The sequence below is a fragment of the Melospiza melodia genome, chromosome 30 (assembly GCF_035770615.1).
Source record: "Melospiza melodia melodia isolate bMelMel2 chromosome 30, bMelMel2.pri, whole genome shotgun sequence".
Taxonomy (NCBI): domain Eukaryota; kingdom Metazoa; phylum Chordata; class Aves; order Passeriformes; family Passerellidae; genus Melospiza; species Melospiza melodia.
This window is the reverse complement of record NC_086223.1, coordinates 6,058,510-6,082,139: the sequence shown is the minus strand read 5'-3', so window position 1 is coordinate 6,082,139 and position 23,630 is coordinate 6,058,510.

The following is a 23,630-nucleotide window of genomic DNA, read 5'->3' as shown; positions in this document are numbered from 1 at the left end:
AAACATTTTTATATATTCTGATAATTATTTTATATACATATAAACATATAAATAAATGTAATATAAATAAGATACAAAAATATTAGAATATACTATATATAAAATATAGAAAAATTATAAATACATATATAATTTATATATACTCATCTATTCCGACTATGTGCACTTACTCTATAGAATACCTATTTATACGTAGAGATCTATTGGCATGTATCTGTTTAACTTATTGTCCTGGTTTAGGGCAAATTTGTTAAAGAATCTGCAAAGGAGGGCCCCTCCAGAAAGCAAACCCACACGGCCCCTCCCTGCAACCGGTTCGGGAAGAATTCCTCAGAGAGAGGTGGAAAGAACCTGTTTATTTGACTGGCACAGCACCCCCCAGCACACAAAATGAACAATACCCGATGACACCGCTCTGAGAAAGATGGCAAAATCAGAAAGTCTCTTTCGGGGGTGGTTGCTCTGTTCTCAGTCCCTCCGGCGCTGGGGCACCTGCTGCAGCCAAACGGTGCAAACCCTCGGTGTTCCCAGTCCCAGTCCGGAGCAGGTTCGAGATGGTCACAGAAACAGGAGAGGAGAAACAGTCCAGCAAGGAATTTGGACTGTTTAGCTAGAACTAGCTAATAAGCAGAAGCAAAAGCGAGAGCAGAGAGACAGCAAGCAAGCAAGCAAAAGCAGAAAAGCCAAAAGCAAAAAGCGAAAGCAGCCGTATGTGCTGCCTGTCTCTGTGTCCCTGATAAGAGAAACCCAAACAAAACTTCCACTCTTCAGAGTCAGTCTTAAAGGCACAGAACAGATGAATGGGGATACAAGCATCATAACGTCAACCCAGGACATTCCACCCCTTATCTCCGTATCATCAACATACTACCACACATCATGCATTATTCATACAAAATTTCCATCTGTTCCCCCAAAATTTACAAGCAATACCCATCAATACCCATCATGCCTTCATCACATCCCCACACTGGACTACTGAATCCAGACCCTATATTACCGAGCTGCAGGATTCCCCCTTTTCACTTTAGTCACTTAAAGCTCCATCTATCACTTGCTCAGACCTTTGACACTTACACATTTCCTTCTCCATCTTCCACTTGCTCAGACCTTCAACACTTACACATTTCCTTCTATCTCGTCTGTATGCTTTAATGTACAGACAATGGCAGTAATATCCAATGAACAGTGATATTGCACATCATTCTTACCCCACAATCAGATCTCCCTGAGGTACACATCGTGTTGTTCCATCTCTTTGCATTATCCACCACGTGCAACCTGGTCCCTAAGCAAAGACAACCCCACGAATGGGTTTGTCTGTACTCGAGGCAGAATTGATCCACACAGTCTTCCCTAACAAACCTCTGATATGTACCACTGGGACTTTGTCTCCTTCTATTACATTCAGGGACTCAGACTGGGCAGGACCTGCTTGGTTGGTGGAACCTCGGGTGTTAACTAACCAGGTGGCCTTTGCTAAATGCTGCTCCCAATTCTTGAAAGATCCCCCACCCAAAGCTTTCAACTGAGTTTTTAGTAGTCCATTGTACCTCTCCACTTTTCCTGCAGCTGGTGCATGGTAGGGGATATGGTACACCCACTCAATGCCATGTTCCCTAGCCCAGGTGTTGATAAGGCTGTTCTTGAAATGAGTCCCGTTGTCTGACTCGATCCTCTCAGGGGTGCCATGTCTCCACAGAACTTGCTTTTCAAGGCCCAGGATGGTGTTCCGGGCTGTAGCATGAGACACAGGGTAGGTTTCCAACCATCCAGTGGTGGCTTCCACCATGGTCAGCACGTAGCGCTTGCCCTGGCGTGTCTGGGGCAGTGTGATGGAGTCAATCTGCCAGGCCTCCCCATACTTGTACTTGGACCACCGCCCACTGTACCACAGGGGCTTCACTCGCTTGGCCTGCTTGATGGCAGCACACGTCTCACAGTCATGGATAACCTGAGAAATACTGTCCATGGTTAAATCCACCCCTCGGTCTCATGCCCACTTATAGGTGGCATCTCTGCCCTGGTGGCCTGAGGCATCATGGGCCCATCAAGCTAGGAATAACTCTCCTTTATGTTCCCAATCTAGGTTTATTTTGGACACCCCTATCTTTGCAGCTTGGTCTACCTGCTCATTGTTTTGGTGCTCCTCATTGGCTCTACTCTTGGGTACATGGGCATCTACATGGCGGACTTTCACAGGTAGCCTCCCTACCCTGGTAGCAATGTCTTTCCACTCATCAGCAGCCCAAATTGGTTTCCCTCTACATTGCCAGTTAGCCTTTTCCCACCTCTCCAGCCATCCCCACAGATGGCTACCATCCATGAATCAGTGTACAGGTAGAGCTTTGGCCACTTCTCTCTCTCAGCAATGTCTAGGACCAGTTGAACAGCTTTGAGTTCAGCAAGTTGGCTTGATCCACCTTCTCCTTCGGTAGCTTGTGCAGCTTGTCGTGTGGGGCTCCATACGGCTGCTTTCCACTTCCGGTTCATCCCTACGATGCGACAGGAGCCGTCAGTGAAAAGAGCGTAGCGTGTTTCCTCTGGTGGCAGTTGGTTATAGGGAGGAGCCTCTTCAGCACGTGTCACTGGTTCTTGTTCCTCTTCATCTGTGACACCAAAATTCTCACCTTCGGGCCAATTTGTAATTACCTCCAAAATCCCAGGGCAATTCAGTTTACATATACGGGTGCGCTGAGTGATGAGAGCAATCCACTTGCTCCATGTAGCACTGGTGGCATGGTGAATGGAAGGAACCTTGCCTTTGAACATCCACCCCAGCGCTGGTAGTCGGGGTGCCAGGAGGAGTTGTGCTTCAGTGCCTATTACCTCCAAGGCAGCCTGGACTCCTTCATAGGCAGCCAAGATTTCCTTCTCTCTTGGAGTGTAGTTGGCTTCAGACCCTCTGTAGCTTTGACTCCAAAATCCCAGTGGTCGGCCTCGAGTCTCCCCAGGCACCTTCTGCCAAAGGCTGCAGGAAAAGCCATGCTTCCCGACTGCAGAGTAGAGCATGTTCCTTACCTCTGGTCCTTTCCTGACCGGGCCAAGGGCTACTGCATGGGCAATCTCCTGCTTGATCTGGACAAAGGCTTGTTGCTGCTCAGGGCCCCACTGGAAATTGTTCTTCTTGCAGGTGACCAGGTAAAGAGGGCTCACAATCTGACTGTACTCAGGAATATGCATCCTCCAAAAACCTATTGCACCCAGGAAAGCTTGTGTCTCTTTCTTATTGCTGGGTGGAGACATTGCTGAGATCTTGTTGATGACATCTGTAGGAATCTGACGCCATCCATCTTGCCACTTCACTCCCAGGAATTGAATCTCACGAGCTGGTCCCTTTACTTTGCTCTTTTTAATGGTGAAACCAGCTCCCAGGAGGATCTGGATGATTTCCTTCCCTTTCTCAAACATTTCCACAGCTGTGTTCCCCCACACAATGAGGTCATCAATATACTGCAGATGTTCTGGAGCCTCACCCCTTTCTAGTGCAGCCTGGATCAGTCCATGGCAGATGGTGGGGCTGTGCTTCCACCCCTGGGGCAGTCGGTTCCAGGTGTACTGCACTCCCCTCCATGTGAAGACAAACTGAAGCCTGCATTCTGCTGCCAGAGGCATGGAGAAAAACGCATTGGCAATGTCTATAGTGGCATACCACTTTGCTGCCTTGGACTCAAGCTCATACTGGAGCTCTAATATGTCTGGCACGGCAGCACTCAGTGGTGGAGTCACTTCATTCAATGCACGGTAGTCCACAGTCAATCTCCATTCTCCTTCAGATTTACGCAGAGGCCAAATGGGGCTGTTGAAGGGTGAGTGGGTCTTGCTGACCACCCCTTGGCTCTCCAGCTCTCGGATCATCTTATGAATGGGGATCACAGCATCTCAAGTGGTCCTATACTGTTGTCGATGCACTATGGAAGTTGGCACTTGTTGCTCTTCTCCTGTCAGGCATCCTACTGCAGATGGATTCTCAGACAACCCAGGCAAGGTGTTCAATTGCTGGATGCCCTCTGTCTCTACAGCAGCTATTCCAAATGCCCATCTGAGTCCTTTTAGGTCTTTGAAATACCCACTTCGAAGGTAGTCTATGCCCAAAATACATGGGGCCTCTGGGCCAGTCACAATAGGATGCTTCTTCCACTCATTTCCCATTAGGCTCACATCAGCTTCCACCAAAGTGAAATCCTGGGATCCCCCGTCACACCAGCAGTAGAAACAGACTCTGTCCCCACGTCTTGATGGGATTAATGTGCATTGCGCACCAGTATCGACCAAAGCTTTGTACTCTTGTGGCTCCGATGTGCCAGGCCAACGAATCCACACAGACCAGAAAACACGATTTTCCCTGGCCTTTACCTGGCTAGAGGCAGGGCCCCTCTAAGCCTGGTTATCTCTCTTTCCCTGGGCATATGTTTTGGATGTTCCTTCGAAGGGATCAGACATGTCATCATCATCATACCTGGCCATTCGGCAAGTGGAGCTGCTTTCCTTCTGGTGGCTTCCTTTAGTTCACACACCCGTCGTGCCAGAACAGCAGTAGGTTTCCTATCCCACCTTCTCATGTTTTCCCCACAATCACGCAGGTAAAACTACAGCTCAGCTCATGGGGTGTACCTTCTCTCACCATCTGGGAAACGTCTGCCTTGGATACCAGAACCTCAGATCTGTACTGCTGAAATTTGGAGACGGTCTTCTTTAATCTCCTCTCTAAGCTTCTTATGGTTCTCCTCTATCTTATCCTCTAAGTTCTGCAGACGTGTTTCTACCGCTGCGATTCTGGCATGTGTCGGGCCACGTACGGCATCTGCATATGCTCAGAGCTTCCTTGCCATGTCAAGCACAGTCTCATCCCTCTCATCCCTCTTCATGATGGCTAAGGCAGAAGCATATTCATGTGGCCCAAGTCATACAAGTTTTCGCCACATCACAGACATGCATGGTACTAAGTCTGGGTTCCTAGTTGTTACATCATCTGAGAAGATAATCTCTGCCGCTGTCATTTCTCTCAGGCGTTGGATCCCTTGCTCTATTGTCTTCCACTGAGTTTGCTGCATATAGAGATCGTCAGCACACAGGTATCTTTCTGCTACACTTCTCAGGACCCGTTCCCAGAGGCTGTGAGAGTTAGCCCCCCTCCTTGGTCTATGACAGGATCCTGTGACAGGGATCCCAAATGCCTGGCTTCAGTGCCGTCCAGAATTGTAGCCTCGTCTGCAGCATCCCAGAGACGGACCAGTGTCGTGGTTTGACAGCCTTTATCCCAATATCGTGTGTTGTGTCTGGCAGCTGTGCCTTTTCTCTCTCCCCCCCCCCGGCCGTCTTGCTGCGGCGGGGCGGGGAAGAGAGGGGGGGAGTGTTTGACCAGACTTTTTTTGCTTTTGGCCTTTTGCTGCTTGGCTTGGCTAGCCGCTTTGCTTGCTTGCTTTCTGCTTTTTGCGCTGTTTTTTTTTTTCCTTTTCTTTTGTTCCCTCTTTCTTACCCTCCCCTGAAGATACTGGACCGGTTCCGGACCTGACCTGAGACGTCCAGGACACCTGGAGCTTGCAAGAGAAGCTTGGCGCCCTCACAACACAGTCTGTTTCTTTCCTTTTCTTGTGTTGGGGAGTGTTCTTTTGTTACTTGTAAATAAATAGGTTTTGTTTTCCACTTTGCTCCTCCGAGAAATTCCTTCCCGAACCCGGTGTTGGGGGAGGGGTGGTTGGAGGTTTGTTTTGTTTTGGGGGGCTCCCTTTTGGAGATTTCCCCTAATTTGTCCTAAACCAGGACAACCAGCCAACTAATTATGGATTCATCAGACCTTCGAGTGTAATCCTTCCATAGGCCACGAAGGACCTTCAGGGAAAAGGACTCAATATTTGCATCTGATCTTGCACCTGCTGCTTTGACTCCTGATTTTATGTCAGGAGGCATTGAGGTTCCTTCTCCTTCATCATCATCATCATCATCATCCACTGGTCGATGGGTCTTGTCCGTGCATTTCCCACTTCTAGTGCTGGTAGCAACAGCCATGAGTTTAGATGCTGGCTTTGAGCCTGGGGTGTTAGCTGCAGCCTGAGTCACCGGGATAGTGCTGATTTATCTCCCTGCCCCCCTGCCTCTGTCTGCTGCCCGACAGGATCTAGCAGTGTGCGATAAGCGTATGCCAGGGCCCAGCTCACTGCAATGACCTTCCTCTCCTTAGGCTCATCCTGGTACTTCTCTTTCAGATATTTCCCCACCTCAGCTGGGTTCTGAATTTGTTCATGGGGAAAATCCCGGACTATAGGATCAGAGAATTCCTTCAGGATTTGGCCCATATTCTCCCATTTCCCACACCACTTAGGATTTTCCACACCAGGGTTTACTCCTGAGTCAGGGGTCTCATCAGCCCATCTAGAAATCTCAGCCCTCATTCTAGAGAAGCAGCAGGCTGTATAGAGGAAGGTTACCAGATTGAATACCAGAAAGATGGTTTCTTTAACACTGAGGGGAAACTGAACTTCCTTCACTAGTGATGCAACCAATTCATAGGAGAAGAAGGAAAGCAGGGGCTGAAAAACCTCATTCCCTCCTGCTCCTCCTCCAACAAACTGGATGCATAACCACAGCCATGAACCATTCATACCTGGAGCAGACCCTAGCATGTTTATAAACTTCTTGCACATCATTGCCACTAAGCCCAGCAGGATAGCTATTCCCCCCCTCTGATGTAAAAACTATGTATTAGGGACAATACTAAAGCTATTTCTGGATAAGAAAATAAACCTAGGGATCATAGAGGCATTAAAATCTCAAAAAACCCTAGAGACCAGAAATGCATGCAAACCTTCACCCCTATAGACATTATGAATTCAAAAAGTATGGCTATTAGCTGATTTAAACGAACACAGAGTAATAGCAACCAAATTCAGTCAAAACAGGGTTTTTCCACTCTCTCGAGCCCCCAGGATGGGCACCAATATTTGTCCTGGTTTAGGGCAAATTTGTTAAAGAATCTGCAAAGGAGGGCCCCTCCAGAAAGCAAACCCACACGGCCCCTCCCTGCAACCGGTTCGGGAAGAATTCCTCAGAGAGAGGTGGAAAGAACCTGTTTATTTGACTGGCACAGCACCCCCCAGCACACAAAATGAACAATACCCGATGACACCGCTCTGAGAAAGATGGCAAAATCAGAAAGTCTCTTTCGGGGGTGGTTGCTCTGTTCTCAGTCCCTCTGGCGCTGGGGCAGCTGCTGCAGCCAAACGGTGCAAACCCTCGGCGTTCCCAGGTCCCAGTCTGGAGCAGGTTCGAGATGGTCACAGAAACAGGAGAGGAGAAACAGTCCAGCAAGGAATTTGGACTGTTTAGCTAAACTAGCTAATAAGCAGAAGCAAAAGCGAGAGCAGAGAGACAGCAAGCAAGCAAGCAAAAGCAGAAAAGCCAAAAGCAAAAAGCGAAAGCAGCCGTATGTGCTGCCTGTCTCTGTGTCCCTGATAAGAGAAACCCAAACAAAACTTCCACTCTTCAGAGTCAGTCTTAAAGGCACAGAACAGATGAATGGGAATACAAGCATCATAACGTCAACCCAGGACATTCCACCCCTAATGGGTGGACACATATATAAACCAGGACACTCATATATAAGTTATTTACAAAAAATATATATTTAGACTGTTTCGACTTGTGTATTTTGACTCTTCAGTATCAGACTTGTCTATTTCTACTTAGATATCTACTTACATCGCCCTACTGACACTAGGAAATGGATGATCTCTTCAAAGAGCTACCACAGCAGCTGGGACCTGTGCCTGGAGCTCCCAAGCTGCTCCTGAGAACTGCACACGCACCAGGGCCGGTTGCGAGGCAGCAGCAGCCGCTGAAAGCGCCACCGAAGCGCTCTGACTCACCGGACTGGATGTTCCCTACTGGACAGCAGCGTAAGTGTAAAAAAGCCACGGCAAACGCACAGCCACCGTCGCGTCACTGCGCATCCGCACATTTTAGTTGCGGTGCCGTTTTTAGTCTGCAGGTGTCACTACGGAGCCATTAAAAATAGTGGATGTGCGTAATTCCTCGTGCTTATCAACAGGTGACAGCAGCGGTTTAAGTCCCAGCCAAGATCTCAGATGGCGTTTCAGTGACACAAAAAAGCTTTGAATACACAGATCAATTTCTATTGCCTTCATAGGGATCATATTTTCTCCTGTTTCCAAGCCCTTTATTATTTAATTTATACATACAAATGTTCTATTTTCATTTTCGAACCCTATATATCTGTATTTGGAATTTCTTATTCTCTAAGATCCTTCATATAAAGCAGTACATATGGAGTTGTATTTGGAAATCAGTTTTTATATAAAGAAGAAAAGTTGCCATTTTTAACTGCCCTAACCACTACTGCTAACCATTACCCCAGACTACTCAGACCTTAGAACTACCCTAACCGCTGCTCTTAACCACTACCCCTGACCACTACCCTAGCCACCATCCTAACCATTACTCCCACAACTAAAAGCAACTGGGCAACCCAGCCTCCTGTAGGCAGATCAGGTGGCCCCCATGAGTCCAAGGTCAGACAGAGCCATAGCTCCTGGCAGCTTTCTTCTGGGAGAAATTCTCATTCTTTCACAGTTCTAGGAGGCAGAATCCCACTTTCAGCCACAGGCCCCTGGCCTTTCAGTGCAGCTCTTTTCTCCAACCAGGAAAGCCCAATGCCCAAATGTCTTTGGGACAGCTGAGACACGGCCCCTTAGACACCAAGGCCAGTGATACCCGTCAGTCCTGTCAACTTCCATGGCACCCATGACTGAAAGTGGGAGTCCATCTCCTAAAGCTGCAAACTGTCACTCTGTTTTTCTAAGCCTTCTGATGTTTACATTCTTGTAACAAACTTTCTCACACACTTTATGTAAATAACTTATTGTTTTGCATTCTTTTATGGAGGACGAAAAATTTGATGGACTGCTGGTTTTTCCAGTGTCATTGGAGAGGTGGCACTTTCACCCTCCAATCCACTGTCACTTTTGTAAATCTATAAATGTTGGAGTCAGAAATTAAAAGCTCTCTTTTTTACTTTGGGAGATATGTGTCTCCAAGTCATGTTATTTCATGTCCTATACGACAGCAAACATCTGAAGATTGCTTCCTGACAGAAGCTCCACAACTGGAAAAGGACTTCTTGGTAAGATTGCAAAATGCTATTCTTGGATTCTAATGCACAAATTCTGTTCTTTCACGGTTACTCTCAAGTTTCCCTGACTCAAGGGAGTTCAAACCACGGATAGGACTTCACTCTGCAAGCTAAACTAAGTAAGATATTAAAACTAGGCATTTTAGCAAACTGCAAATAGGAATTGCCTTCTTCAGAGTCTTCCCAATGTCTTGGCTTTCCTCTGAATGCCTGGTAGGAATCTGAATTCCCACTTCTACACATTACAGCTTTCTGATACTGGCAGCCAAGTAACAAAGTTTGCATGTGAATCCCATGCACAGAGTTTGGTTTTGAAGCTTTGAATTCGAACTGATACCTGTATTCAACTCTCATTTTGTAACTCACAACTTCCTGCCTACACATTTTACACAAGGAGAAGTTGCAAGGCTCATTCCTTCCTCCACATTTTAAAACTAGGATGAATTCCAAGTGTGCATAATTGCTAGATTATTTAGAGTAACATTTTTGTTTCTTTCTTGAGGTGTTTGATATCATATTATACTGCTTTAATTTTAAGGTATTATTTGTGATGTATTCCTAGTGATGCCAAAAGGACCTAAAACATATGGTTAGGTGCCCTTTTCAGCATTTCTACTCATATAAATAAATAATTAAATGTGCCAGAGTCCATCCTATTAACTAGGGAAGATGCACAATCTGGTAGAATTGTCTTTCTCAAATTATTTGCTGTAAACAGTGTATATTCTGATTCTGCATGCCTTCTAGCATTACACATAAAAGAAAATTATTTCCCAGAATACTGTGACAGAAGCATTCACCAGCAAACTATTTTCTAGATGGTTGATTTTCCACTATGTTGTAAAATACACATGAACACAAAGCCTTTTACTTAGGCTGAGATTGGCTGACACTCAATGAAAGCCTGAAGAACATCATCATGGCTTGAGAAGAAAACAATGCAGAGAGCTAGAGGGAAAGAGACAACAGTTAAAAGAACAATCTGAGGAACCCTCATAAGCACACTAAAGCATAGAACAACATAGCAAAAAGAATACAAAACCCCAGTTATAGCCTCTCCCATGAGACCCATGAGAGAGACACCACCATCCCCAAACCACCTAGACAAAAATCTGAGGTGTTTTGCTCAGAGTCCTGTGTCAGATAAAGTCACAGTTAAGGGTGATGCTGCTTCCATTTGTAGGCTAGCTGGTCCTGCCTCTTCCTACTTAAAATTTTCAAAAGGAGTATGGCAGTTCTCAGAAACACCATCAGTAAATTTTATCAAGTTTGAATTTACATTCAACATCCAATTTACATTCAATGTGAATTCTGTATGTGCACATGTACAAAAATCCCTCCTGTCAGCTGTTCTCCCTCTAACACCCCTTCAGCTCCTCTCTCCCTCACCCTGCCCCAAATCTACACAGCATTTCTTGTCTCTAATCAGTGGAATAGAGCCATCTCTGTCTTGAAATAAGGATTACTCTTCCATGACAGAAATACTGCACAGTGTATTTACAGGGGAAATAATTATTAATTTCTATATATCATGTCACTATTGGTGCTTGGATTTTAATTACAGAGGCAAAATGCAAAAAAAACCCACTTGTTTGTCAAGAGTGAGACAAAATAAATGTTTTGCCTTGAGGATTGATTAGATTCACTATTTGAAGAAAAAGTATTCAATTAGAAACATAGAGCAGAAAATTGGGAAGGCAAAATCAATTGCCCCTCATGGAACATTTCCATGGCGCTGCCTTTTATTTTGTGACAGTTACAAATACCATGAAATCTTCACTTCCCACAGGTGGTCAAGATCTTTTTCTGTATCTCCCTCAGAATTAGCACTTCTAGAGAGCTCACACCTCTTTCATGATCTGTTTCAGGAAAGTTTAACACCTTCTGATTCTGCACCTAGCTTCCCACTGTGCTTTCCTTAGAGACCTTCCATCTAGGAATGCAGGAAATTAATTCCTTGTTTTTCATGTTAGTGACTATTATCTACATTAATTAGATTTAAAAAGGAAGCAGCCACCTCCTTCCAAAAACCATACACGTGTACCATCTCCGGGTTCTGGATTTTACATCTGTAGTTTCAATTGTACCGTCACTTTATTCCTTTTAATTTGTGCTTGGTGGTTGCCATTGCTCTTGTCTAATCAGTATTTGACATTTGCTTTCTTCCTGATGTTCTCTAATATTCACTGGGCCAGACCCATATCTCTGATGCCTTTTAGTCATTTAATGTAAAAGAGGTCAAATACCTACCCAGCCACAAGACAGGTTACCATTACTGAAACATGGCCTGAGTGTAGTCAGTTCTACCACCCTCAGTTCAGCACAAAGCAGTCACCAAGAAGGGAAACGCAGATTTGGGTACAGGGCCATGCTCACATCTAGAGCCCGTGCACCCTCACAAGCACAGAGCCGTGCACACTGGCACATACGTGCAGAGTCCCAGGCCCCAGAACAGACGGGCACGCACACTGGCACACATGCACAGCCCTCCCCCAGAGCTCTCCTGGCCCTGACTTCTTGGTGAGTCTCTCCTGTGATGGTGTTCACAGGGGTCCCAGGATCAGGGAAGAGACGAGAATCTTGACTCCATGTTTCAGAAGGCTGATTTATTCTTTTATGATATATATTAAAACTATACTAAAAGAAGAAAGAATTTCATCAGAAGGCTTGAAAGGAATAAAAAGGAATGGAATGATAATAAAATCTTGTGATTGACCAGAGTCCAAGACAGCTGGACTGTGATTGGCCATTAATTAAAAAGAACCACATGAGGCCAATCACAGATGCACCTGTTGCATTCCACAGCAGCAGATAACCATTGTTTACATTTCGTTTCTGAGGCCTCTCAGCTTCTCAGGAGAAAAAAACCTGGCAAAAGGATTTTTCATAAAATATGTCTGTGACACTCTCCCTCTGGGATTACATCATGGTGAGGATGGGACAGGAGAGGGTAGTATGGGTGGGACATTGTGTCACAGTCTTCTTCACCTTTTTGTCTTTCCTCATACCACTTAATCAGTTAATTATGCCCACAATTAGTTAAAACATGCTACTATAAAGAAAGGCCAGGCCAGTCTTGACATGAGATGAACCACATCTACTGCCTGTTACCCTCTGGGCAATATTTAACTGTTTAGCCTCCCAGCATTGCCACTCCCAGTGGGGTCCTGGAAAAGAGAATAGTAGCACCCTCTGTGCCTTTGGGGTAGGAATAGACAGTGCTGTCCTAAAGGAAAGGAGAGACCATGCTGGATTCTTGCCTTCTGCCTCTTACCCTACAAGGACAGGAGGGCACAAAACTGAGCACCTTTTGCTGTCCTGTCTTCCCCAGGGTCTTGATTAGCATGAAGGAGAGGATTGGGAGGATTTATTGAGGAAAACTGCTAGTGCATAGCACACATGGCATCCCTCACCTCTTACATTAGGAGAGGAGGGGAAGGGGAAGTGTAGGTGACAGTAGAAAAACTGTTGTGTTTTGTCAAGGGGCAACTCTTGCCCCTTAACTGAGGGGAGGTATTTGTGGTCCCTGTTTCTGTGGAAGGCAGCTCACAGTCTCTTGGGGATCAGGCACACATGGTAAGAAAAGCTCCAGACCTCTCTGCAGTGTTGACAGTGATTTCGAAACAGAGTTCATCATGATAGTATCTCAAACTGAAAGAGGAAAAGGTTTTGACACCCAAGCTTTTCTCTTAACTTAAAAGAGAACACTTGTTAGTGTTAAATTTGAGTCTGCACGTATCACTACGGAGTCTGTGCTACACTTGATTAAAAGTTAGAGGTCACAGAGAAAGCGGAAAAGCTAGGAGGAGGCAAAAGGAAGGAGGAAAACAAAGCATACACCATGCCAGTATTTTTCTCGAATTCAGGACTTTTAGTTTGGACAGAGTGGGGTGCAGAGTAGCTTTCTTTTGAGATTCAGGACTAAGAAGCTAGAGCTAGAAGGGTTGTTCAGTGAGAAGTCTCTTCTCCCTGATCTGTACTGGCGTTGTTCTTTAATTTTCATATGGACGTTTAAAACCAGACACATCCACTCTTTTTTCTGCTCACTTCGGCCAGTACACCTGGTTGGACCCAGTCTCCCTCTTAGTCCACTTTATCACACAATACTGCATAACCTTATCTTTACTCTTGGTGTTGGGGTCACATCTCCACCAGGTTAGTCTTCTTCCCAAGGGGCTGTTTAGGGTTATCCTTTCATTTTTTCCCTCCCCTTGGGGATTCTTTACTTGTTCTTAGTATCATTTCTTTCTATCAGCCCTCTGCAACAAAACACCCCTCTTAATAGCTACTCACAGATCTTTGCAAGGAAATCTCGCCTTCTTAACTCAGCTAAGAGAAGACAAAGAAAAGGAAAAAAAAATAAAGAAAAAAATCCCCGCCTTTCTCCAAGAAAGGAAAAGCAAACAAACAGAGAACTAGCGAGAAACTAGGTGACTAACTGTTCTTGCTAAAATGAGCCGATGAGGCTCATATCTATATATCTCATATCCTTATATCTATATTCACAATTTGAGGACATTATAGAATGGAGAATGGGAAAGGTGAGGTACCATATTAGCATGGTAGTAGGTCTTATGTGCATATGAAGCAGTGAAAATAAGGTTCTAATTTAAGCAAAATGGCAAAAATGAGGATATTTATCTTGACTTTAGTAAAAGCTGAATTTTTATAACCTGTTCCATAGGAATGAAAATGTCAGTTTGCATAGAGGTGCAACCCTGCTGACAATAACAGGAGACATTCCAACCTCATTAATTCTTTGATTTCTGCGCGGGCTTCACTGCACATTGCCAGTGTCGGCTCCTCGCTCTCCCGGCCTACCCAGCAGGAGCTGCTGCCGCCGCTGGGCGCCAGGGACCCTGCGTGCTGCTCCCGCGCTGGTGCCCCCGAGTCGCTATGGCCCTCGCGGATTCCCGCGGCCCCCGGCCCGAAAATCGGGTCCGCCCTGCCGGGCGCTGCCGTGCTCGGCGCGTCCCAGTCGCCGCCGGCAGCCCTGCACAGGGGAACCTGCGGCGCCGGGCTTTTACTGCGGCTAGTGTTATGAACAAAAATTCTGCTAATTTTTTTTTTTTTTTTTTGTGAGAAAAGGTTACAAAAATCAGCCAGATCACTGTTGCTGCTGAAGTTCTGCTTGTTTTGTTATTGTAATCACGGGTCGTCGTGGCTAATTGCTCCTTTTGTATTAGCAGAGCCTTGCCCGAGGCAAAGGTGTACCTTTCCCCAAAATAGTGAAGAGACCTGGGGGGAGGGGGGGGGGGGTAGGGCTATGCAAAGTGACGCCAGGACCAGCATGCTGTGGGGGACTACTGCTCCAAACGTACTGAGAAAACCCCAAAAACAACGAGCCATCTAAGAGTTGAGACATTGGAGTGATGTCTGGACGTCAGGAACGGAGTGCTGAGTCTGCAGAGATGCTGAACATCTTCGTAGTTCCTCTCGCCCTGAGCGCGGGAGTCGTCCCGAAACGGTGAGTGGACCGAGCGAGGCAGCGACAGCAACAACATCCCATTGAGTCGCCACCCCGTAAAGCGTCTCATGAGGACTGAACACCTTCCCCCCCCCGCTGATCCTCCTTCTCGTCACCCTGGGAGAAACGACCGGAGACTGCCGATCCATCGAGCTGCCGAATCCAGAGCTGATCACATTTCATAAAGGCATTAAGAGGAGGAAAAGTCTCCTGCTCTGTTTATTTCAGCTAGCGCTTTCGTTCGCAGCCGCTAGCGGCGGCCCCGCGCACCCGGAACCTTCCGATCTACGAGCACGATCGGCGGCTCCGCTCACGGGCGGCCCCGCGCCCCGGGTCAGTTCCCGTCCGCGGGCTGGCCCCTGACCATTGGCAGCGCCTGGCGGCAGCCTCCTACCGCCCGCAGCTTCCCGTCGCTTCCCGCAGCCGGCGGCCCTGGACGAGCGAGGTCCTGGCCCTTCTAACACCCCCGATATCCTCTAGCTCTTCACCTGACGTTCCAGGTGAGCTTGAGTTCCTCTCTCGCTTGCGGTTCCCTCCGCGGGTTCTGTTTTTTGTTTTTTTTTTTCCTTCACTCGCGTCCCGCCTTTTGCGGTTCTCCCAGTTCCCTCTTACTTCACCTGGTTAGGAAAATTAATCCATAAGCACCAGAAGTTTATGTCCAAAAAGGAGAGAGAGGAGTCCTTTTACTTTACTCAAATAAAGGGAGAGGCCATGGGGCATTCCCCTGGGATCTCTCCAATTTTTGAAGGACGCAGCTTCCTTTTTATCCCAATTTCCCAGCCGCATTTCCCTTCTCTCTTTCCCCATGGGCTGAGGTACTTGAGAGGTACAGACTTCCCGGAATGCCTGATACCCGAGATTTCCCTCTAATGTGTTATGAACAAAAATTCGGTTAATATTTTTTTTGTGAGAAAAAGTTACCACTACTGCTGGGCTGCTGCCTGTGTTATGGTAATTACTGGTCGTTGTCGTTAATGGTTGTTTCTGTATTAGTAAAAGCCCTGGCTGGGGCGAGTTAATGGCCCTTCTCCTGAGACAGTAACGGGTGGGGACCTTCCCTAACAGTGAGGAGAAGAGACCTGAGAAGGTGGGGGGGGTTATGCAAAGTGACTTCCAAGACCAGAATGCTTTGTGGTACCCCCGACTCCAAACTCACGTAGAAACCCCAAAAACAACGAGCCAAATAAGAGCTGAGAGACTAGAGTGATGTCTGGATGTGAGGAGCGGAGTGCTGGGCCTGCAAGAGATGCTGGAAACCTTCATTGTTCCTCACCCTGTCTTCGAGATCCCCCGGGCCAGGTCTGGGAGGGGAGCGAGACGCGGACCGACCTAACGTGTGATGGAGACTTCACGCCCTAAAGGTTCCCCCGAGGACTGGGTACCCCAGCGCTGCCCCTTGTAGACAGAGCTGTGCACATTCTCCTCTTCTGAGTATCCCTGGAAGAGGCAGTGGAATGCTGCAGACCCGCCCGTCGAGTCGCCCAATCCTGAGCTGATCACTTTTAATAAAGGCATTAAAAAGGAGAAGAAGTCTCCTGGCCCTATTTATTTCATTATGTATAACCCTTCCTTTTAATTTTTAATTCTTATGGAATTTTAGGGGGTTTTCTCCGCCATTGTTTTTTTCATCTTTCAATGTCTAATTTCATTTATCAGCAAACCTAAAATTTATTTGTAAAAGCAAATCTTTTTCCGTTCATCAATCAGTGGAATCCTTCCCACTGTTTCTTTTATCTCCCAGTGCTGGTTTTATCTACCAGCAGACCCACAGCTTGTTTGTAAAGACAAATCCACCTTTCCTCTCAGCGTCCCACCCTATATCTGCCGAACCGTGGTGACAATACGGGAGTTGGAAAGGGGACTATGGGGAAAACAGAGGACATCTGAACCACAAACCGCAATAACATAACCATACATCAATAAAACCTCTTTTAACATACACAAAATATTAATCCCCTAATGGTGAAAGCAAATCATTTCCTATCTATAATATTGGGTCACGTCCTCACTGCTTTCTTCTGGCTGTTACAGCACTTTATCAGTTCTCTTTTGTTGTTGAGCTCTTTTTACCAGGAATGACTAAGAAATTAGGCCTATAAGGACTTTTTTGACAGTGCTGATTTACATGAGTAGAGATACAGCCAATGCTAACAAATCACCAACTCCTTTCAGTAGTTTTGGCAGCAATGAATTAGGGAAACTTAATTAAACTAAAGGTGAAAATGAGGGTTTGATGAGGTCTTTTTCCAGCACTTGTTCTTATGATAGGCATCCCAATCCATGTGAAAGCTCTTCTTGGCTTGGTGAGTACAATTTCCATCTTGAGAGAGCCCTCATTATTCCACTCATTTCAGGCATACACACAGAAAGAGTTAGGATCCATTTGTGCTGTCATTTGTGACGAAGTCGAGGGTCAACCCTATGGACATGTCAAATTAGAACCCATTTCCCCTCTCTTAGCTTGTTACAAGCTGCAAAACAGTGGATGAAAATTTCCAGTTAATTGGCAGTCAAACTCTGCATGGAACTGTGTTCTGTACCTTGCAAAACTCTCTGGAAGGACATATTTTATGTTTTTAAATTCAGAGAATATATTTTCACTGGAGTGTTAAGGGTGTACTTGAGCTGCTCTAAAATAATCACATCAACTGATCCAGTGGCTGCTTGTGGTTTGTCTGAAGTCTTTCATCAGTCATCCTGAAACTACAGGCTAGTGACTTCCTGACTGTCTTGAGGTTGGGAGGGATTTGAATTAGAACCCAGGCTATGAGATGTTGGATTTTTGTGAATCTTTTATACTCTTCTAATTTTGAAATGTCCGATTTAAAATAACACAGTGATAAGAATAATTATTTTCTTTTATTGTTATTGTTGTTATATGTGTATCCTTAAATTAGTGGGTATTTTGGGCTTAGTTATGGCTGAACATCATTAAAAACAAGACAACACCTCTCAAAAAAAACCCAAAGAAACCTCACAGTTTTCTCCTGAAAAACCATTGGTTCACAATAAAAAGTGAAGTAATACTTTGAGATGAAGCACATAAGTCACCTCTCTGTGGTGTATTAGTTTTGGCAGTTCCACAAATTCTCACTTGAAATATCATTTTGACTGTCTATTATAATAATATTAAAACCTTTCAATTTGCCATTCAAAAAACAGAATGCAGTTCCAGTGCCAGCTGAATTCAGCAGAGAATTTTACACTCCCAAAAATTGGGCAAAAGAAGGGAGATTAATTTTAAATATCCCCAGTACAAAGCCAATATCAGTTGGCCACAGTTTTTTTAAGGTCAATGTACAGTCTAAGATATAGAAATATGCTCTTCTATATGTGGTTCATCTTACCTTGCAAAAGATAACTTTAACTGGTTAGAGGAGCCTTACTGTGGAAAATCTGATCTTTTTAACAGCATAACCAGGTAATCTAGAAATACCTCTGAAATTCTGGGTTCAGGTGTGAGATACCAAGTAACAGGTGAGAGGACTAGGTGTAGAATCTGCTCTGGTGGATAGGACTCATACAGCAGCAGGTCAGAATTATAGCCAGAATGAGTCTGGTTTCTGAGCAGCCTCAATTATTAGTTAATGCCCCAGCATTACATGGTCAAATGTGCTCTGAATTAGTCCAACTCCCTCTCCTGTAACACAAACCCGTTCATACATGTGGTACATTTACTGCAAGCAGGAGAAACAGTTCAAAATGCTAAATATTTTGATTTGCTATAATTTTCCTAAAATAATCAAGTATTGAAGTGACAGCTTTGGTGTCAAATAATGCAATGTTGCAGCCAGAGGTTACAGATAGCCTGGCTGAAAACTCCACTGAGGAGGCTGTCGGCAACAGGGAGAATGAAAGCAAAACCACTTTCAAACAAGCCCTTCAGAGATAATACTGAATTAAAACACAGAGCCATGGCAGGGGTTTGGGTTGGATTTTCACAATCTTTTATCAGTTGATAATTCAAATATTTTGATACAGAATCATTTACATTCAGTTGTGAAGTACATGTACTTTTTGATACCTGAGTTGGTCCACTCCATGCAATAAATCATCGCAGGAAAATGAAGGAGCAGAGGCACTGTCCCAAAAGTGGCTCAGTGGTGGAACTGCTGCATCTGTGATGGACAATTGATGAGACTTTGATCCTGTTTTAATAAAAGTTTACCATCAGTACTCTTCTGCTACTGAGCTGTTTGCATAATTTGACCTTTCACTGATGCAGGTCCGTGTTTCTACAGCTTGGATGTGGAACAGGGAGTGAAACCAAGAGCTTTCAGTAATAGGAGACCTTTGGGTTTTGAAAAAAGCCCTGTCTACCCCCCTCCCATCAGCCAAAGCCCAAAGAGAGGATAGAGATTTCCTCATACTCCATGTGCCATCCTGTGAGGAAGGGGCAGAGGGCCTTGATCTGACCCCACAGGTTGTATCAGCAAATGTCACGTTCATGCACCTCTCTTTGAGTCTCAGTTCAAATTGGACCTGGAAATGACAAACACCAAGTGCAGATGACACACTCTCTCCCACACGAATCTCAAAAGAATACATTCTTTTCTTTAGTCCTAGTTTAAGTTCTGTTGTACTCCTAAGTTTGAGTGTTATTAGCATGTTATTAAATCATCATTAAATACATAAAAATATCTGACGGTCTGGTAGTCTTTCCCCATGTATAAAGTTAATTCCAAAAGCCAACAACTTAAAAAAAAATAATAAGAATTTACAACTCTAGATTTGTCTTAGTACCAGATGCTTAAATGAAACAAATCTTTTAAGTATAAAGTAATAGATGGGTAAAATTTAATGGCAAACCAGTCATGTCTGTTTACAAGTCATTTTGATATTGAATGTAATCCAAAGCTTTACTGTATCTTAAGTATTTCCACACTTGTCTTTTTTTTAAGCATTTCCATACTTTATTTTCTTACAAAGCATTCTCTTTGCTTTTTCTAGCTATATTAAATTGTACATCTAATCAGTGTTAAAATGGGAAATCTTTATTGATCTTGGCTGCCTTTCTCCTGATGCTCAAGACAGCCAAAAGCAGAGGAAAATGAAAGTCAGCTTTGGAGCTTAGAACTCCAAAAGACCTTAAATTTTTGCAAAATTCTTATTTAGTTGTTTCCATTAAATATTAACTATCTCCTGAATTGTCAAGAGGGATGTTAGATATAAATGAAACACATTAGACATCAAAAAGAGGGAGGAAAAAATTCAGGAAACGCAAGTTTCAGAAATTAGGAAAATTTACATGGCATCAAGTGTGAAGTAAAGATATTTAATTGAAGTTCTCTACCAAAGCAATAAACAATGACAAGAAAAAAGAAACCCCCCACAGTGTACAAGTTCTGGCTGTTGGGCTTTAGTCCTTTAATTCTTTGAAAGTTTGTTGCACTAAAATTCAAATGGTTCTGTGTTTTATGTGCTGGTGATCCCTGATTCTTCGTTTCAATAAAATGAAATTGCCTGTACCAGCACTTACAAGCTTTTTCTGGAACCTCTAGAAAGAATTCTGGCATCTCTTTAAAGACTTTTTGCATTTAATAAGGCTTTTGTTCTCATCTAATTCTAACAAAGTCACGGTGTTTTCTTTCCTTTGAGCTGATCAGGAAATTCTGCATACCCACCCTGTTTACCAGAGCATTGCTAGCAGTGAGGCATTGACATATGCAAACCAGGGCAAGGAGCTGGATTACTATTTAAGGTGCCGTGACAAACTAAGAAAATTTCTAATTTCTTATATTTTCTGTAAGAAAATACTCTGCTTTTACTTGCAAGATGATTTTGTATTCTGTGGGTTAGAGCATTGAGCATTTACTCATACAGCTGTGATGTCAAAGAGCAGGGCTCCATCAAACAGAGGAGGAGCCCCAAGCTGTTTGCCACACCAAGTTCAGTGTCTGAACAAAGACCAGCCGAAGCCTTATCCTTTGAGGAAACTTTCTGGGTTGTTTCTTTTCTCAGGATTCAAGACCTACAACTACATTAAGCCATTGGATTTTTAGGTGCCCGTCCCTGCTGAGTTCAGAAGGATGTTGGAAGACTCCTAGTAACTGCTAAAATGTACTCACAGTTTTAATTTTTTTTTTACCTTGCATTCCAGACAAGAATTTTAAAGAGGTGCTGGTATTACCGATTAAAAAAATACGTTTTCAGCAGTCTTTGTTGTTCAACAAATTCTTTCAGTCTGTGTCCCCTTTCCCTCCCTTCAAACTCTGTTTTGCCTCACACCTTATCCTGAATGTGACCATTACTCCAGGAAAATAAAATCGTCTTCAATCCTGCAGTACATCTAAGCCACAGAAATACCTACCCTGGAACATATCCTATGAACAAGAGGGTTTTTAATTGAATCAATGAGAAGTAAAGAAAAAATTTAAATGTAGTTATGAAACTTGCTTGAACTTGCTTGAACTTATTTTTTATTGATACTTCTATCACCTGGTGAGTCAGGGATCACTCACTCCATATGTCTGAGTGTAACACACTCTACATTTGCTCTGTGCCTTGTGATTGTAAATCTGCTGCCTCCATAGTTCCTACTCACAACCTTCACTTTGATCTTGGAGTTAAAATATCCATTGCACAGGTATTTTATCTATTTTCCATTAGTGAAGTATTTTTCTTTGTCCTAATTCTGATTTTTAATGGCTATTTAGGCAAAGTAAACTTCATATTTAACTAAGTTTTGTGGACAATGATTATTGGCTAAAAAGAGATTAACTCCCTGTTCCTGATGTACCACTGCTGAATTGTGTTACAGAACAGGAACTCCTGTCCCTCAACCAGTAAATGGGGTTGTATTTCTTTAAAAGGCTGAAATAAAATGCAAATACAAGGGTAAGAAAACTTTCTTAATAGTAAATTATTTATTACTCTAGCATAATAATATTTTCCAGAGTGTGAATTTGCCTTCTTTGGCCAAACCAGATACTTTTCCTTCACCTTCCAGGTCCTGTTACAATCTATTGTCCATGTAGTGAAGAGAAAAATGAGAATGCATATTTTAAATAGGCATTTTCCCAGTGACTGACAGGTATTTTGTTATCTTGTAGATCCATTTTCGGAGGAGCTGAGGATGAAGTTGCAGATTGTGATGCTGCTGCTAAAGTGATGTTTCTCTTTCAAACGTGCCAGTTGCAGGAAAACACCACATATAAATACGATTTAAAAGGCTTAGAATGACTGGCAACAATGTGAAATGCCAAACAAGTGGCATTCAGCTCCTGTGTCTGTAACACAACTCACTTCTCAGGAAAGTTCAAACAGCTGGAGTGAGTCCCTTTCCTTTCATGGATGCACTTCCCCTTCCATGGGTTTTGGCCAAAGGATAACTCTTCGGTGCAGTTGGCTGGGGCTGCAGTGACACCTGGTAACTGCCTGACTGATTACAGCTGCGACTTTCACAGGCTCTATCCCATTAGCTCCAGCAGTGAAGAATTCCTACAGCAGGACTTGCCCTTTCCACTTCCAGCACATTGCCTTCCATCAGAGCACGGCGCAAAACATTCTCAAACACAGAGAGACAAAAAGTGACTTGCTGATGCTGACACATTCCTTAGAATATAAAATCGTGTTTTGAATTAAATTTTAACAATTAATGATCATGTCTCTTCTAAATAGACCTTCCTGCTTTTTTAAAATAACACTGTCCCCCATCTAGCCACTATGCCAAAAGAACTACGTCTGGTGGTTACTGAATGGACCAAATTTACTTCTTATATAATATTGGGGAGTTAACAATGCTATAGATTTGACAAACCCATCAAAAAGAAAACTGCTTCTCCAGCTGTATTGTAAATAATAGATAATCTAAGCAAGCAGGACTCTGCATGATTTTGCATGATTTGCAACCAGTGGCTTGAAAAGGTTTTCCACATATTAAAACTTATCAACACTACTGTAAGGATTACAAAATTCCCATTTTAAGCAAAAAGACACCGAGGCATTGCAGTTCTTAGAAGTTTATGTGTAGTGAGAAAACCTTATTTACATTTTGTACTTCCTCACAGTAAGTCAAACTGTATAAATGAAGGCTACATCATAGCCTTTGATAAACAGCTTTTGAATGCTGAGGAAGCTGTTGTACCCTCAGATGGGCAGCAGAACCAAGTTTGGAAGGGGTTGTGCAGGTGCCTTAGAGAGTAGAACAGCAAGATAACTGTGCAGATAATGGCAATCAAAATAATTACTCAGTGATTGTTCTCTATCTCCAAACTTAAGAGAAAGCAATTACTTTTCATCTTGTTAACTTCACTTAGTTTTTTTTCTTGTTGATGAAGAAAAGAATTCTAAACCACCCTTCGTTCTTCGTTTACAGATCCTGACTCTGAGAAAAACATATAAAACTCTCATGACCTTGGAATTCCACCAAGAAGCCTTTATATTAAGTACCCTTTTCACTGTTTTTTTATACTCCTACTTTTCTCCTACTTTAACTAAAGCCAAAACAAGTGTGTTTATGTCACAGTCCTTTTTTTAACTTCTACTGTTGTCTTTTAAAGTCCAAACACTGACAGCTAATTACTTTCAAAGACCACAGGTCAAGGTAACCAGTAGTGAAGTCAATGGCATTTCTGTTCATTATGTCCCAAAACTGCCTCACCTAATTGGAAACAGTTGGCTAGTAAGTTGTGTTTATAACTAAACTCCTTTAACTTTTAAAATCACAAGCTGTGGAGATTCCTGTAGTCCCCTGATGTGCGTCTGGAGTCACCTCTAACACTGACATACTTTGCTTCTGAGGTTTCTTCTGATTAGAGTTTGAGCTTATAAAGTGATGTGATCTTGTCCACAGCTTCCAGCCAAGGGGACCAGAGAACAGTTTGACATCTGTGAACAACATATGGAGTGCTTTCTCTCAGCTGGAGTGTGATGAACTTTCAGGAAAGTTCTTGTATTTTACATTCTCTAATAACTATCATGGCCTCAACAAAGTGGGAATTTTCCTTTGTTTTATGAGGGAGAGTGTAGGCAGAAAGAAAACAATTGCTCAGATCTTGACTTCAGTGCTGGCAC